The sequence below is a fragment of the Amborella trichopoda genome, chromosome 2, assembly GCF_054954075.1.
Source record: "Amborella trichopoda isolate Santa Cruz 75 chromosome 2, AtrichopodaSantaCruz75HAP2 v2.0, whole genome shotgun sequence".
Lineage (NCBI taxonomy): Eukaryota > Viridiplantae > Streptophyta > Magnoliopsida > Amborellales > Amborellaceae > Amborella > Amborella trichopoda.
In genome coordinates this window covers 22,046,431-22,063,054 of record NC_142337.1, presented here as the reverse complement: position 1 = coordinate 22,063,054, position 16,624 = coordinate 22,046,431, and the positions used below count along the sequence as shown (strand labels likewise).

The 16,624-nt window shown below is 43.2% G+C and overlaps 1 non-coding gene across 1 annotated transcript; it reads left to right on the top strand.

Moving 5' to 3' along the window:
• The first annotated feature begins 1,552 nt into the window (after positions 1 to 1,552).
• Positions 1,553 to 2,582, top strand: LOC18440246 (antimicrobial ginkbilobin-2-like protein). Its single transcript, XR_016050373.1, has one exon. It is a non-coding gene; the product is annotated as an antimicrobial ginkbilobin-2-like protein (transcript).
• Positions 2,583 to 16,624: the final 14,042 nt, after the last annotated feature.

Genomic DNA, 16,624 nt, shown 5'->3' with positions numbered 1-16,624 from the left:
AAGTGAGAGAAAAGGTTTGGATGGGGGTAAGTTGCATAGATAGTGTATATTGGGGGGTTTTTTTATAATTTTCCCTTTTTCTTTTGGGTAAGCAGGGACAGAAAGAAAGAGTGCGAATGAGAGAGTGAGCTAGAGTTTTTTGGCTAAGTAGAGAAAGTGAGTTTGAGAGAGAAATATAAATTAATATAGTATATTGAAATGGGGAAGAGAGAGAAAAGAGCAATTTTTTTCTAAATTCGTTGACTATTTGACTGCGGGGTAAATACAAAAAAAAATAGTGTTAGGCTTTAGGATATAATACAAAAAGTATTGAGGGTAGGATGTATAGAAAATTGGATGTATAATACAACGAGTAACATGTTTAGTAATTTTTTTATATAACACAACAAGTAACATGTATAGAAAATTGGATGTATAATACAACAAGTACTTTTTTTTTATATTGGGGGTAGGATGTATAAAAAATTGGATCTAAACAAAAAAATTGAAAAATAAAAATTCACAAAATAAGAAATTTATTAGTAATATGTTTTTTTATATTATTTATCATTTTGACAAAGATTAAAAAGTGTTTTGGATATGAATACTTTTCTATTTTCCCTTCTTTTTAGATCATTTCTAATATACCCCATCACATATTGTTTTTCTAAACATCCATTTTATCAATGTTTTTTAACCTAATTTAGATGTGTTTTGTTTAATTTTACTATAGAGATATTTTCCTTTTTTTGGGTTTTTTTAGTATTTTTTAATTTTTAACACCTATTAGCCTTGGTCACAACTCTGCCAAACTCAAGGCAAGTTACTCGGACTACGGCCAAGTACTTGGCTCGGCCTTGGCCGAGCACCCAGCGAGTGGCTCTTTCCTATACTGCATTAGATAACTCAGAGGAGAATTGTTTCATGCCAGCTAAACCGCATTTCTACAATATGCGGTCAAGAGGTATAAAACATGCATCTTAAAGATGGATACAAATAGGTGGTCCATCTAAAAACAAGTGTAACTAACAGTCCAAATATATTTTTAATATAATTATTATTTCTATTTTTCAAATTTTTTTTTTCATATTTATGATCTTTATGTTGAAGATTATATATTCTTTAAAAATTAAGATCAAATTATTTATTGCCAAGCCCTCGTTGCTACAACAGGTTCGCTGGCCGCATAGAGACTGTATCATAACTAAAATCACCCATCTGTAATGAATTTAACGACTAGAACCTTAGTCACAAAAGGTGGTTGATTTTACAAGTACAAGCAACCCTCGTTCTTCCATAGTCAAAAAAAAAAAAACAAATACAACTCCCTGGATTTACAAACAAGAAGAGGTCCACCACTTCGACGTATTCAACCAATGATATTTTTTTTAGACGTATGAGCAGCCCGCGTTTTTCCATAGTAAAAAAAGAAGACAAATACAACTCCCTGCATTTACAAACAAGAAGAGGTCCACCACTTCGACATATTCAACCAGTGATTATTTAACACCCCAACCCAGTCTCACATTTTTGCCTTACATACCTGTATCTATATATATATTCAACCCCACTCAAACCTTTGCAAACAACACATACAAACCAGACAGCTCTCTCTCACACAAAGAAGGCATACAAACCAGCCATCTCTCTCTATAAAAGAAGATGGTGGCTTCCAATTTTCTCTTGCCCATTCTGGCACTATGCCTCACCATGCGTCTCCAGGGCACCATAAGCGCCGACCCACTGTCTCACATCTGTTCACCCACCTCAACAAACTACACAACTCACCCCCCACTTGACCATGCCTTAAGCTCCCTCCTCAGAACCCTATCAGCCAAAACTGCCATCACTGGCTTTGCCACTGCGTCCTCCCCTGACCGCAAATACCATGGCCTCGGTCTCTGTCGTGCAGACGTGACACGCTATGATTGTAAAGTGTGCATGGAAGATGCAACCGCTGAAATTCGTCACCTCTGTCCGAACAAAGAAGAAGCAATTGTTTGGTTCGATTACTGTCTCGTACATTATTCGAACAAAAGTTTCTTCGGTAAAATTGATGAGAAGAATAAGATATATATGTGGAACACTCTCAATGTTTCTGCGCCCCATCTGTTTAACCGTTATCTTGGAGAGCTCATGTATCAGTTTTCTTCTCAAGCTTCTCTCTCTCTTTCTTTTTTCGCAACCGGAGAAATCCAATTGAGTGAAGTAGGCGACAAGACGACGATATATGGATTGGCTCAGTGCAGTTATGATCTCAGCAGTGGGGATTGCAAGGCCTGTTTGGATGAAGTGATTGGGGAACTGCCCACTCGTTGTAGTGGGAAACAGGGAGGAAGGGTTTTAACAGGGAGTTGTAACATTAGGTACGAGGTGTACCCATTTTACCGAACCTAGGATCCTGCTTCTTTTTTTCTCATTCTCCCTCTTCCCTTCTATTTGGGCGAAGAAGACGACGCCAGTGCATTAAGTCTACATTTTTTGGATGAATGTTTGCTTGTTTATTCGGTTCTAATGCTCATTATGTTTATTTATTAGTTTTTGGTCAAACGTTGATTTGGTTAGTTCATGTGTTTTTTCGATTAAATATTGAAAGTTTACAATAGCCGACTCTTCTATATTATTAAAGAGTAACCATCCTATGAGCCCCTCACACACGTGGGCTGCATAGGACTCCCTTCTATTACCGTCAAATCTCTTTCAATATTTCGATGACATTTGGGTGTGCCACTTCACCTGTTAATGAAGTAAGAAATCACTTGGAGAGAGAGAGAAAGAGAGGTGGGTCCAAATATTGCAGGCATGTACAATTCTTAGTCTCCTTCGTGACCACTATTCTCAGCCTCCTTATTGACCACATCAAGCATAGGCATCAATGAGTAATGAAAACGCATTGCCACCTCATTGTCAATCGATTCTACCACGATTTTCATGTTGGTGGTTTTTATTTTTGAGGGGTTAACATATGTCACGGCATATGATAGACTTTTATGGGATATAACTGCTGCTCCCTCTTTCTATAAATTATTTGTTTTGAGTCTTGTACTTATCTATGACAAAATAAAAGATATAGTGTTCACTGTGGATGTAGGCCATTGCCAAACCACGTAAATTTTGTCTCTTTGCAGTTTTCTATTTTTTTAATATGGTATCAGAGTAAGATTAAGGTTTTTGTTTTTGGGGGCTTGCCTGCTCCTTTGCCACGTCTTCTGTTTTTGGGGGTGACTTCGTCTCTCTTCTGTGCCTTCTCTGGTTTTTGAAGGCTCGCCACCATCATTTGTATGGGTATGCACCCTATAGGAGGAATGCTTGCTACAGTAAACTTTCGACCACCTGCTTCATGAAGCCTCTGGATAGAAGACAGGAGATTTCCATGTCAAACTCTGCACCAGCTTTCTGATAGACTTAGGTGAGGCCACATTTCTCCGCACTTCCCATAGTAGTGCCTATTAACGTGATTCGCCATGAATGTCCCAGCTCCGCACTCTTGGTTAGAGCACTCCTTTCTGATCTTTTGAACCTTTCCAGAGTCATCGACCTTATAAAAGGGTCGAATAGGGAGCTTCACCTTCTTCTTCTTGTGCCTAATCTTCTTGGGTTTGGTGTAAGCCTTCTTCTAATAATATTCAGGCTAAGTCTTGCTCTTTTCTCTATCTGTCCATAAATCCTTTACGCTCTCTCCCTCTCTCTCTAAATCTTCGTCAGTCTTTTTCTTCCTCTTCTTTGCTGTCCCCTCTCTTCTTTGGTTGGGGGAATCGTTTTTTGGTTTTTTTGTGGGCTTGTCCAATATTGATCGCACGGATCCATCACTGGCCTTGATGTCGAAAACTATCACGGGAAATATTCTAGAGAGAGAGAGAGGAGTATTAGAAGTCAATCAAGTAGTCCTGCAACTTGAAGTCAATCTTGCAGAGGAGGCAAGGGCTGGACTTTCTCTCTCTACCCTTCTGTGAAGTCCGTGATAGCCTCTGTGATGTCCCTCATTATCAAGTAAGTTTTTTCTTACTCTTTTACAAAAGGTGAAGAGGTGGTCCTTAAAACCATATTATTTCAAGGAGGCTGTATCTTCCATCGACTGTCAGCTTCCTTCCTTTTGGAATCGGTCTTCTTGTTTTTTTTTTGGTTCAGTAATTGTCTTTTGGGGTCAAGTATTTTCATCGTGGAAGATATTGTGAATATGACTAAGAATCCTGAACTTAAGACTATTATCCATGAAAAAGAGTTCAATACTAGTGATAAATTAATTAGTATCCCTTTGAACAGACTCAATTATTTAAGTTGGTCAAAAGCTGTCTCGCTCTCTTTGAGCAGGTGATCCAAGTTAGGACACATCAATGAAAAGTAAATAGCTCATGCTATTGATGACCTCCTATATGAAGATTGGCAATCTAATGACCACAAGGTCATGTCTTGGATTTTAGATTCCATTGAACCAAAGGTGGCCGAGATCCTTACTTCGGCAGATACTGTTAAAGAAATGTGGGATTCGGTAAAAGAAATGTATGGGAAAGAAAATAGCCTTTCTCGTGTTTATGAGTTAAAGCAAGAAATTTCTAAAATCAAACTAGGAGATAAAACTACTACTGAATATCTTGCTCTATTCAAAACATTATGGGATCATTTTACTTCTTATTCACGCATAACAGCTGATTTGAAGACCATTCAAAAGCGTGTTGAACAAGGAAATTTTTTTTTATTCCTTGCTGGTTTCTAACGTGAGTTTGAGAAACTTAGATGTCAGATTTTGATGGCTACTAAACTCCCAACATGTACAAATGTTTGTTCTACTATTCATAGTGAAGAAACCCGAAAAACGTTTATGATTGTTGTAATAAATTTTGAATCTGAAATAAGTGAAAAATCAATTTTTGTTGCTGCTAAGGAGGTTACTAAGAAGAAAAATGATAATATGTTTCAAAAAATAGGATGTGGTGGAGCTAGGGGTCGTGGTAATAGACCTCCTCTACGTTGTGATCATTGTAAAGGAATTGGTCATCTGGCTCATAGTGGTTAGGTGCCTCGATCTCGGTCGCCGGATCTAGATGATCGGGTGGCACACGTCTCAGGTTTTAGGGGTGACCCGAGACTTTGAGATCACTCTCTTGGGAACCTCGCTCGAAAAAAAGGGCAAGTATTACCAACCGATGAGAGAGGAATTTAAAGTGGGTTCGGGACTTACTCGGGTTGGCTCGTGTGGGCACCCTCTTAGATCACGAAGAAAGCTCGTCAGTAATAAAACTGGTTCGAAATTGTCTCCCTTGACTTATATGCTCCTATTTTCTGCAATCATGCATATATCGCAAATGTTATATGACAGGTGGGTCAATGGACCTCACCTGGCCTTTTGGGTGAACATACGTAAGCGTGCACATTGAAAGCAAGAAGGAAAAAATGAAAAAGGAAAGATGGGGGGAAGAAGAATACGACCAAGCGGGGGAATCAACACAGTGACTAAGCTGGTTGATAGTTGGCCTGACATGATAGTAAAACGGGCTCGATAACTCAGATCGGCTCAATAGGGTTACTACTAGACGTCAATACCGATATGGACTAGCTAGGCACCATGGTTAGTCTGTTGTGGCGATAAAGCGGGTGTAGTACTTTTGACGCAACAACATTATGGCTTGAAAACAAGACTACCATAAGAAGCTAATCTCAACCCTTCTTAATCAAACGAAAGGATAACATAAAGAATGATAATCATAAGGAGAGAGTAAGAAGTAATAGAATAAGAAAGAGAAGAGAGAAAGGAAAAGAAAGAAAGAAGGAGAAGAGTGTGAGAGAAGAGAGAAGGAAGGAGAAAAGAGGGTGAGAGACACAGTCGGCGCTAGGCATCACCGGTTATGTTGGAAGAGGAAGAGAGGGAAAGACACAGTCGGCACTAGACATCGCCAACTGGGATGGAAAGAGAAGAGAGAAACTGGCACAGTCGTCGCTAGGCTTCGTTAGCTGTGTTTAAGAAGTGACGAGAGAGAAGGCACAATCAGCACTCGGCATCGCTGGCTGGGTTGGAAGGAGAAGAGAGAAAAGGTACAAAGTCAACGCTGGGCTTCATCGACTGTGTTTAAGAAGAGATGAGAGAGAAAACACAGTCGGCACTGAGAATCATTGGCTGTACTAGTCAAAGAAGAGAGAGAAGATGAAGTCAGCATTAAGCATCACCGATTGGTTTAGACAGAGAAGATACAATCGGCGTTAGGCTTCGTCGACTATTTTAGACAGAAAAGAGAGAGAAGATACAGTCGGCGCTAGGCTTCACCGGCTGGGTTGAATAAAGAAGACCGAGAAGATGCAGTCGGTGCTAGGCTTCACCGACTGGGTTGGACAAATACGAGAGAGAAAATGCGGTCAGCGCCAGGCTTTGCCGACTGTGCCAGAAGATGAGAAAGAGAGAAAGAGGAGAGGGAAAGTGAGATAGACATGAGAGAAGAGAGAGATAAAGATGAGAAGAAGAGAGAGAAAGAGAGATAGAGATGAGAAAGAGGAGTGAAAAAGGGAGAGATAGAGATGAGAAGAAGAGAGAAAGTGAGATAGAGGTGAGCAAAAGAGGGAGAAAAGAGAAAAGAGGGGAGGAGAGAGAAAGAAGGGAGGAGAGAGAAAGGGGGAGGAGAGAAAGAAAGGAGGAGAGAGAAAGAGGGGAGGAGAGAGAAAGAGGGAAGGAGAGAAAATTATCTTATAAAACGGTACCGACTCTTTTCTCCTCTTTCCTCTCTCTCTCTCCAAGATGCACCCACAAGCTTAAGCAAAAATGAGGCCTTTATTGAATCTTTAAGAATGAACCCAAGGGGTATTGTGTTCATGTTTACATTTTGGCTTTGCATGTTTACATAGAATTAGGATAAAACATGGGTGTACGCCCCAAAAACTGCCTAGAATTGAAGATGATTACAATTTAATTTTATTAAAAGAAATTATAAAAATGGGTGCAAAAGGATTGTTTTGCCTTTGCGTAACAATGGAATTTCAGAACAGTCCCTGCTGCTACTCGAGAACTTGCGTGATCTTTCGTGACTGATCTTGGGTTGTTCTGATGCCCGTTTGATCGAAAGATGACTATTTTCTTATAGGACTCGGCATGGCGATCAGTTTGATACCAATTTCGAGCCATGGATCGTGTTTTTAAGCATGACCACGAGACTTGAATTTGGGATGAATCTTGAAAACTTTGAATCGATTGTGTGCTCGTTCCTTGATGTTTCTTCGTGATTTCTTCACTGAATCACATTGAGCATGTCGTCAAGATCACGTTGCCACAAGCGTGGCTATATTTCGTGTCCAGATGAAGATTTTGTTATCTTGCATTTTTTGCCGAAATCTTGAAATCCGATGTCCGAAATTTATAGTAGCTTCGACGCCTTCATGCTTAAAATCCAACCATTCATTGTACGTGGGGTTCGGACCGAAGATAGCCATGGACCTTACGCATATAATGCAATGGTTTCATGTCGATCGGGTACGCGAGCGTCGTGATTTTGTCGCCAGAGTGGGGTGCGCTGCTGATAAATTTTCTGCAACATTTCTTCATACATCGGCAACATTCCTCTAGTTTTTCTCCCTGCTCGGGCGTCGTCATGGGGCGTTCCACATATCGAATCGCTTGTCTTGACGAGACAAACATGCTCACAAAATTTGGGAGCGATCCGAATCCGAACAAGTGAGATATGGACCGGGAATGTCACTACCCATGACTGTAAAAAAAAACTTTTTTAATGGTGTTTTGGTGTAAGCTGGTCACACTGGTATAGTGTGCAACACACCCCTTTTCGATATTTTACTTATAACTTTGTCTTGGAGTGCTCGATTAAGCCGAAACTTGACCCATAAGGGTTTTCGACCTTGTCATTGTTTGCTGCTACACCAGGTTTGCTTTTGACAAGCAAGGTACCTCTGTGGGTCCCATCCTGCTGGGCCCAATCGGGGGCATTTTGTTAGCTGGTCTCGAAAGTCTGGGCCTGCTCAAAGTCAGGCTCAAGGGGTCACTGGGGTTTCTTTGGTTTTGACCTTTTGTAACTGTCAAGAATTTTGCTTTCTGAGCCAGCGTCTTTTTCAACTACTTCCGTTATGTATTGGTTACATTGGATCTGTCGCGTTCACTGTCAAGAGCCTCGAAGTCGAGACATATCATGGTTGTACATGTAGGAGACATAGAAGAGGGAGGATAAGAAGCAGGAGAAGAAGAAGGAGAAGGGTTAGAAGGTGGGGGATTTTTAAGGTCGTTCCCCTCATCGGACCGATCTAGGCTTTTTTTTATGTCATCGCCATGGTTGAATGAGTACAGGGGGTCTTTTAGGTCTTTCCTTTACCAAGACCGTTGGGAAGTGCTTTTAACATTGTCACCCTCATTGGACGTGCTCTAAGGGTCTTTTAGGTCTTTCCCTTGCTTAGACCGTTGGGGAGTGCTTTTAACATCATCACCCTCATTGGTCGTGTTTTAAGTGGAAGATGTTGATGCAGAAACATCCTCTTGATGAGAAGGAAGGAGGATCGTGCCACGGATAAAGTCCAGTAACGTTGGCGGTGGGGGAAGTGGCCTGAGAAATTCCTGCTCAACTGAGGGTTGAGACGTCTTGTGTCTTCAGCGAGCATCCTTTAGTGCCCATCTCCTTTTGGTTTTATGAGGTGGTACATGATTTACATCACTACGCTTGTAAATAACCTTAGCTTAGCGAACTACTTCTCGCCTCAAGGACTTGAGTCTGCTTCGCCCATGGTGGACTATCCATGGATGGGAAGTCAAGGGTTCAGTAGAGTCTGAATCAATGTTAGGAATGTCTTGTGTTGGGAGGCCCTCCTCTTGCACTAATGGAACAGTGGCTTGAGGATCACTTACTGGAACGTTGTAAAACTCTTGTCATTCCCGCATTTTCTTTGTGAATATGTCATGAAAACTGGGGCATTACCACAGGTAATGACCTCTTATTTGGTGATACAGGCACCAACGGTCCTCAGTCCCCTGAACAAGGCATCGGGTTGCCTTGCTGGCTGTGGTGTGATTATGCCTTCGTGAAGCATTATAATGAAGAAGGCGTGAAGGATACCAGGGGCATCGTCTTCGTCCTGGATGGTTACTGCATGGGAGGCTTCTGTTTTAAGTCTTTGAGCTTTATTTGACCCTTCTGGATCAGAGCCTCGATAATATATTTTAACGTGTAGCAATCATTTGTGGGATGATTGATCCTTCGATGGTAAGCACAATAATTCGCCTGAGAGTCGAGGCCAACTTGCTCAGGGAACTTGGCTTCTAGAAGTTGAATCATATTCTGTTCCAATAATAACCGGATTAGTGTAGGGACCCATTCCTTCTCAAAGGGGTAGACCTTGATCCTATGCTTGGTGAAATACTCATCCCGATTAATATTTGTCGGCAGGGGTACCCAATTGTACGATTGTTGTTGCTTGCCTGACTGAGGCATTGTTTTTGCTGTGCTCACCCCATTGGAGAGGTCTAAAGTTTGGGAGGGAGCCTTCTTTGGATCACTGACTGTGACAGATGCACTGATTACTCCTTTATGTTGGCTTCCCCGTGTGTTGTTTCGAGAGCTATGATTACCCCAGTTATTTATTGAGCTTGCAGTCTGTTATCATGACCCACCATGGTGACAGACTTTCTATGCGAGCTGATTTAGAGATCAGCTCCGACATGGAAGTCGGATTAGAGGCCTCGACATGTAGAGCAATGGTAGGTCGCATGGTCCACACACAAGTTTGGACTGCTTCCTTCTCAAGCATGGATTGGAATGGCGAGCAGCCAAATTTCTCCATCTTGATATGAACTGGTCTACAGGCTCATCGGGGTCTTGAGTCAGGTTGAGAAGGTGGTTTGGACCTCTCTCTCAACCTCATAGAAGCGCTGATAGAACAATTTCTCCATTTCCTCCCATGTATGTACTGAGTTTGGGGGGAGTCGAGCATACCACTGAAAAGCTGGTCCATTAAGGGTTTCAACAAACTGACAGAGACGGAGTCTCCCATCGGCCACTGTTTCTCGACATGCTGTATGAAAGTGGGCAATATGCTGGTTCGGGGATGTGGTTCTCTTAAATAGAGGAAACTTCCCTTTCTTGTAATATGAGGGAAATGAGACCTGGTCAATGTATGAAGGGTATGGCCTTTGTAAGGCATCGCACTATGTATCCCCGGGATTTCTCTATTCTTTAAGCTATAGGTCACCATAGCATCAATGTCTGCTTGAGAAACGAGGTGAGGGACAAAATTGTCCTGTGAGGCAAAGGGAAGGGGCTGCCTTGGAGGTGTACCATCAGAGTGATGGGAATTGACCTCATGATTAGCTGATGACATTAATATGCTTTGCCTAGGTCTAGGAGGGCGACCTTAAAACATGCCGCCGTTAACTGCACACTCCTTTCATGTGCATCTTCTGTGCACTTTCCTTAACCGACCCATTTGTGTGCACGTACCCTCTTCTTCTCCCTAGTGAGCCTACTTAGGCGCACACAACCTTTACGTGCATCTCCACACACATCTTTCCTAGCTTGCCCATTCGTGTGTGTGGGCTACCTTCACCATCTTTCATCATCCCCAAGTAAGTATTACCCATGCTCACCAAACGGCTAGCCATCTCGGCACTCATATTCGTCGTCAGCTAGTGGGTCGCCACCTTTCACCTATCATCCAATCAAATCTCCACAAACAACTTCATGTCATCCTCCCAAGTGAGGCAAAGTCATCACCAGACTCACTTTGTGGCCTCTACAGACTGCCATTCCCTACTCCTACGGTCCAGCTGTATGACTATAGTGCGCATCCTAGCCGCATGACATTAAAAAGCTTCGCACAGGTCTCGAAGGCACGACCCTAAAAAAAAGGGGGCATAGTGTACACCTTGGACAAGGGAACGCCATGAGTAAAAATGACGGACAGGCATGGTCACGAAACCATGAGTAAAAGAGTTTTGTGAAAAAAGAAACTCACGCACAACGAAAACCCCAAAAGGGACCCGTGGGCAAAAATGGATGAAAAAGGTGGACATGATCATAGTTCATAGGTAAAAGAGCCCAAAAATGACAGAAGTTGGTGAAAAACGTCTTCACGGTGCCACTTCTCTTGTTCAAGTGAAAACCTATAAAAGAGTGCTTGCACCAATGAGACAAGCTAACGCACAACTACCACCTCAGCCAACATTCAATTTCCAAATGGTCATGATGCTATTGAGGTCTTCCTAAAATCCTCAAAAGCTAGCATCCAGTAGTAGGCCAAATGGCTCGTCAGGGAGTGAGAGCACAGAAGATCTCCTCAGTTTCATGGCTCATCAGGGAGTGAGAGCCACATAAGATCTCCCCAGTTCAACAACAACAACAGTCCTTGAGGGTGAGGAAGATGACCAAAAGATCCCTGCGAAAATGCTAAGAGCCATCGTGAAGGCAAGAAACTGACGAAGCCAGGGTCTAACCTGCCAAAGGCTTCAGGGTAGTCTTCACCAAACCCCCTAGCCTACATGTGACCAGACTTTCGGGTTGGGTCAAAAGTCCCCCTGCTGGACCCACTAGACTGGACCTACAGGAGATACCTCAAGCATCAAAAGCAAGCCTGGTGTAGCAGCAAACAACACCGATCGAAGGGTCGTAGCACTTGGCCTTCAAAAAGACCTGGTTCTGTATGAGGAGGTCCTGACAAAGGCCTCATGCTCTAGAACCACAGAGAGCCCTTGAGGGTGAGGACGATGACCAAAAGGTCCCTTCGAAAATGCTAAGATCCATCGCGAAGGCAAGAAACTGATGAATTCAGGGTCTAACCTGCCACAGGCTTCCGGGTAGTCTTCGCTAAACCCCCTAGCTTACATGGGACCAAAATTTCAGGTTGGGTCAGAAGCCCCAGACTGGACCCAGCTAGACGGGATCTACAGGAGATACCTTGAGCATCAAAAGCAAACCTGGTGTAACAGCAAACACTTCCAAGCTAACGTTCGTAGCATTTGGCCTTCAAAAAAGGCCTAGTTACCAGGAGGTCTTGACAAAGGCCTCGTGCTCCAGAACCACAGATAGTCTCTGCTGGAAGGTATTTTTCATCAACATGGGGCCCCCGCTCAATAAAGGCCTAGCATGTAGTGGAAATTTAGATAGTCTCAGAATAGCCCCAGAACTGGCCAAGATCTTTGTGAGGTCACTAAGATTCTCTTCCCATGTTTCGTCACGTTCTGACATGTCTAAGGCAGTGCAGACTGAGAAACAATTCCGACAGAATTACCCTCTAGAACACTAAAACAGACCCCTATAACTAAAGCTTCATTTTTAGCATCTCAAATTATTATTGGACCATCACTATTGGATCTGTCATGGTTGAAAACCCCCAAGGGTCAAGTTTCAGCTCAAACAGACTTTTCAAGAAGAAGTTATAGACGAAAGAGTGAAACAAGAGAAGCCGCACGCTATTCCCATACGGCCACCTTGCAACACTACACCATTGAAGGGATATTTATGACCAGTGACTTTTGACGCTCATATATCACTCGCCCTAAGTCGGATCGCGCTCAAATTTGGTGAGCATGTTTGTCTAGTCAAGACGAGCGGTTAAATATGTGGCACGCCCCGTGACGATACCCGAGCGCGAAGAAACGTTTGAGAGAAGTTGCTGATCTGTGAAGAAAAGTGCAGGAAATTCAGCAACGTTGTACCTCACTCGAGTGGCCAAATCACGCCGCTCGGGAGCTCGATCGATGCGAGACTAATTCCATTGTTAGCGTAAGGTCTCGGGCCATCTCTGACTCAAACCCCGTACATGATTAACGGTTGGATTTTGATCACGAAGCCAACGAACAAACGAAAAATTTCGTTGTCAGAATCCTTGATTCCAGCCAAAATTCCAAACTTACGAAATCTTCATTCAGCCAAGGAATCAATCTATGTTTGCTGCCTCGTGATCATAGTTGCATGCTTAGTGTGATTCAACGAAGAAAACACATAAAAACATCATGGAATGAACATACTATCGATCCAAAGTTTCAAGATCTACTCAAATTTCAAGTCACATGATCATACGCCAAAAACATGATCCATGGCTCGAAGTTGGTATCAAATCGATCGTCATGCCAAGCCTTACGAGAAAACAATCATCTCACGATCAATCAGGCACTAGAACGACGCCGAATCAGCTATGCAATATGATGCAAGTCCCAAGGCAACACAGGGACAGTTCTGAAATTCCACAACTTGCTAGGAAGGAGCAGGTCTATCATTTTGCACCCTATTTTCTAATTTATTTTAATTCAATTTAATCTTATTTTTTAGCAATTAGGGTTACTTTTGATCATCTGCCCAAGTTTGGGGCATACTTCTATATATAGGTACCATCATTGTATACAGAAAAGAGAGGCATACACACACAAGAGAGAGTTTTTAGTTAATAAAAGTTTCTATTTCTTACCATTGTGGTGTCATGTTTGAGAGAGAGAGTGAGGTGAGAGAAACGTTTGGCTGGTACCCCTAAGGTTGAGGTAAATCTTCTCTCTCTTCTTTTTTTCTTCTTCTCTCTCTCTTCTCCCCTCTCTTCTCCCTCTTCTTCGTCTAAGTTCCTTGCAGACGTTGTACACTACAGTGGCAGTGTTGTGCATGCCTCTCCCTTGATCCCAAAGGTTGTTCGTGACGATGGCAACGCCATGCACCAATCCCCCCCCCGTTCTATTTGTCTGTCTCTTTCTTCCAGTGAAGTCTATAGATGGTGTTGTCTATCTCTACTCTCAAACATAGCTGTGATGTCTTGGCGAACATCCCAAATGGCGAAGCTTGTTGCCATCCATAGGGGTCTACCTTTACTGCATGTCTAGTTGGGACGGCGATACCTATCGCCGCCCACTAGAGGCTCTGATGTCACCCATCGCCGTCCGCGAGCTTCCTCTAAGCGACCAACGCATATCGGCGTTCCCTCTATGTCCCACACCTCTCACCGAGAGACTTGGGAGAAGCTATCACTGTGTGCCTCATTAGGAACTAGCGCCGTCCACAGGGGATGTGTCGTCTCCTTGCACTGCCCACCGCGACACCTATTGATGTCCAGACTTCCCTTTTCTCCTTGCTGTCTCGTTCTCTCCTTTTCACCTCTTTCTCTTCTCACTTGACTGAGGGTAGACCTAGCCTATCATCGACGTGTCGACCATGGTTTCAAGTAGTATTGCCGCCATGCTGGTCCTGAGAACCATGACCATCTTGCTACCACTCCGAGTCGATAATTTATAGTTGTCATGCTAGTCTCACCCCCACATCAAGCTCTCTTCTCTTTTCTATCTTTCACAGAGCCTTGCACTTCATCATCTCCTCATGTGAACGTGCATTTCCCTAAGACAAGGGTGGGTCCCTTCGACCCACTTGTCTTATCAATTAACCATAGAAGTGTTGTGTAGAAAAAAAGAGGTTTGCTGGTCAAGGGAGGCGATTCTGAACCAGCTCAAGCAGCTGGGGGGCTTTCTTCATGATCTAAGAGGGTGCCCACATGAGCCAGTCCGAGTAAGTCCCCACCTGAAAATTCCTCTCTCGTTGGTTGGTAAACCTGCCCTTGCCCTCGAGCAAGGTTTTGAGAGAGCGACATCAATTCTTGGATTCACCAGAAACTCGAGAAATGTGCCACCAGATCACCTAGGTTTGGAGAGAGAGATGGAGGCACCTAACCAGCTATCGCCATGCGCACGTCATCTAGGCTTAATGCCACGTGCGTCATCCAAAACTTAGTGTCGTGCGCATGTTATGACACTCCCATCTGGACCATCACTCTGCACCCCAGGGAGTTCATCCGTTGCACTACAGTCCTAACCCCTCAGGGAGTCGAGTCCCCAATTATGGCTCTATTCCTCGTGGAGTCACATTCCCTTACCACAATTGCGTGGAGTCACATTTCCTTACCACTGACCTTAAACTGTAGCGAAGGTCTAGTTGCACGACCTTAAACTGCATGGTCTTAGTTGCTTGACTTTAAACTACATAACTATGGTCTAGCTGTTTGACCTTAAACTGTAGTGCACATCATGGCCGCATGATGTTAAAAGGCTTAGCATCATGGTACAAACTAATGACCTTAAACTGTAGCGGAGGTCTAGTTGCGCGAGCTTAAACTGCATGGTCTTAAATGTAGGACTTTAACCTGTATAGCCATGGTCCAAGCTACAAGACCTTAAAACTGTAACGTACGACACAAAAAATATTCCATTCTCATGACTTTAAGCTGTGAAAAGGACATCACTATCCCCAGTGGGGTTACACATGTGCTCCCGACTGTAGTTCCTAATGGAGCTGCATGCAAGCCACTGTCCCTCATCCCCAGTGGCCTGAGGGTCATCCTTATTACAGCCCATTATCCTCAGGGAGTTAGGGTCATCCTTATCTTTTTAATCCCCAGTGGGGTTGCATTTGTGATTTGACCTTCATTCTCAGCGCTTGCCCCTTTATCCCCAGTGGGTCAGTCACACACCAAGCAATCCTATCCCCAGGCGTCGGGATACTTTCCCACGAGCCATGGAGTTCCATCTTTCACCTTAGGGAGTCATACTTATCCCCTAATCCCCAGTGAAGTGTGCTTCTCCATCTAAACCTCTGGTTGTATTTAAATATTTTTATCCATAGGGAGTCAGATTGTTATCCATAGACTTATCCCCCATGGAGTATCACCTAGATGAAAACCCACCTAAATGGTCTAGATGCATGACCCTAAACTACATGGTCCAAACTATATGACCTTAAATTGTAGCGGAGGTCTAGTTGCACAACTTTAAACTACATGGTCTTAGCTGCAGGACTTTAAGTTGAATAGCCATGGTCCAAGCTATATGGCATTAAACCATAGTGCACGTTCTGGTCGTATGACGATAAACTGCTTTGTCTAGGTCTGGGAGGCATGACCTTAAAGACACCCCCACACAATCGCACACACCCTTTATGTGCATTTTCACGCACGTCTTCCCAAATCGACCGGTTCATGTGCACATCACATTCATTACCTCCCAAGTGAGTCCATTCATTTCATCATCCTTCACCATTCCCCAACGGGTCTTACCCGTGCTCACAAAATGGCGACCCATTCCACCATCCATACTCGCCATAAGGTAGTGGGACACCACTTTTCACCCACCATACACACATCATCCATCTTTCATAGGTAGCCTTGTGTCATCTCCCCAAATTTAGTCTAAAACACCACCATACTCACTCCATGGCCTCCACAGACTGCCATCCAACACCACCACGGTTCAGTTGTATGACCTTAAACTATAATGCACATCTTATTTGTATGATGTTAAAAGGCTTTGCATAGGTCCCGAAGGCATTGTTTGAACACATTTTTCAGCACCTTGGTCCCTAATGCGGAATAAAGAGGAAGCTGGTCAATAAAGCCTAACAAAATAGTGGAATTCTTGACAATCTCATAATAGCCCCAAAATTGGTCAAGATCTTCATAAACACTCCAAAAGGAAACCTGTCAAATTTTGTCACATTTCTACTTGTCTAAGGCAATGAACACAAAGAATCAATTTCAGAAAAATGTCCTCTAGTACCCCGAAACAGACCCTTACAACTAGAACTATATTTTCGGTACGTCAAACAGCTATGGGACTATAGCCATTGAATTCAATATGGTCGAAAACCTGTATGGGTCATGTTTAGGCTTAATCGGACATTCCAGGACAAAGTTATGGGTAAAACAT